Below are 1,993 nucleotides of genomic sequence, written 5' to 3'. Positions count from 1 at the left end.
CTCTCTCTCTCTCTCTCTCTCTCTCTTCTCNCTCTCTCCTCTCTCTCTCTCTCTCTCTCTCTCTCTCTCTCTCTCTCTCTCTCTCTCTCTCCGGCAAGAAAACTGACCAGAACCTCATCGGAACCCTAAACCGACCCGAACCTGATCCCTCGCCGGAACCCTAAGCCTTAGGGGACTCCGCTGCCTTATACAACCTCTACGCTGTCTCCCTTCATCCCTGGTACATCATCGTCGCCTCCGTGTCCTCTATCTCATTGAAGTCCGGACCCGACTCGAACGTCGTCTCCCTTCTTATTCGACCTCGACCTCGACGCCTTCTGATTTGATCTGCTTGCTCTTCTCCCTTCTCCTCCTCCGACAAGGTTCAGCTTGCTCTTCTCCCTTAAGTCCTTGACCGCCAAGATGGACCCATCATACTCTCTCTCTCTCTTAGATCTTCTGCTAATTTGTGAAGGGACTCGTTCTACGGTTTAGCTATTGAATAACTCTTCTTTCATTCTTATATCAGTAGCTTTCCATGATAGTACATATGACATAAGTATATTTTTATCAGTGATAGTATATTTTCGTCTTTGTGATAGTATTTTTTAACACTGTGATAATATATTTTGTATTATTTGACAGTGGATTTTATTATGCATAGTAGTAGTTTTTCTTTCTAACGGTAGTTGCTAATCTTTCTGACAGTAGTTGCTTTTGTTCCCGGCGGTAGTAGATTTTGTTGCCAACGGTAGTAGTTTTTGTTCTTGGCAATAGTAGCTTTTGTTGGCGACGGTAACAGCTTTTATTCCCGATGGTAGTAGTTTTTGTTCAAGCGGTAGTAGTTTTGTTACCGACGGTAGTAGCTTTTGCTGCCGACGGTAGTACCTCTTCTTGGTGGCGGTAGTAGCTTTTGTTGTAACTAGAAGTAGCTTTTATGATCGCCGGAAACCTCGCCAGAGGCTGGCCGGAAATGTAGACGGAGGACAACCGGAAAAGTCGCCGGAGACCTTGCCGGGGATCGACCGGAGACTTTTCCAGGGATGAGAGTGGTTGTTGACTTTTTACAAAAGTGACACTTTTGTTAATATAAGAGAGAATCTAATTTTTTGGTTGGATGACAGTCTGTAATTTTGTTGAACTTCAATACCTAATATAAAACTTTATTTAGTCTTGGTGGACTTATGTGAGTAAAAATGTTTGGGTAAACTTATGTGAAAGAAAATTAGTCAAAATAGACTTATATGTAATTGGTCATAATTTTAGAGCGAGTTAGGTTCCTCTTAGGTGTGGCTTTTGGTTGAACAAGACAGCATTGTAGGATATGTAGGCATGTCAATGTGAAATTTCCACATGAAAGAGATAGATGCTTATAATTCTCAATTTTTCATAGCATAAGTTGATGAAATGTGAGTGAAATCTGAGAGGGCCGCCCAGGTCCATGGCTCAAAACCCATGTAAGGCTGGAGAAATTTTTCTGTCCACCAGGAGGACTACGTCAGCATGCCTAGTGGTCCTCCTTGGCCAATAGGAAGCTGTCATGTAGTATTTTTTGACATGTCATAATAAGGTAAAACAATTATTGTATGTAACTTAAGTAAATTCAACTTAAAAAAATAAATTAAGTAAAACCAAACAAGATCAAACAAAAAAAAAACCACCCAGATCTAGATCTAGGGTTCATCTCATCTTCTTACCGAAAAGAAAAAAAAATAAAGATCTCCATGATAGTTCACTAAATTAAGATCACTCACTTAGTACTATAGACATTCTAGAAACTCTTTTATGAGGACATTGGGACATTGAAAGAAATGTGAAGGGTTTAATAATTATTTTGGAGCAGTTCAAACCCAGCTCCGAAGGCATACAAATCTCCTTATTGTTCAATTTAAGGTTTTTCTTTGCTCGTTTTTTCGACCTCCATCCTCTTTCAACTACCATGGAGATCTGGAATTTTTTTATTTCTTCTTTTTGGTTAAGGAGATGATGAAGCCTAGATCTGAGTTCTTTTTTT

Source organism: Fragaria vesca, linkage group LG5 (assembly GCF_000184155.1).
Source record: "Fragaria vesca subsp. vesca linkage group LG5, FraVesHawaii_1.0, whole genome shotgun sequence".
NCBI lineage: Eukaryota > Viridiplantae > Streptophyta > Magnoliopsida > Rosales > Rosaceae > Fragaria > Fragaria vesca.
Note: the sequence above shows the minus strand (reverse complement) of the source record.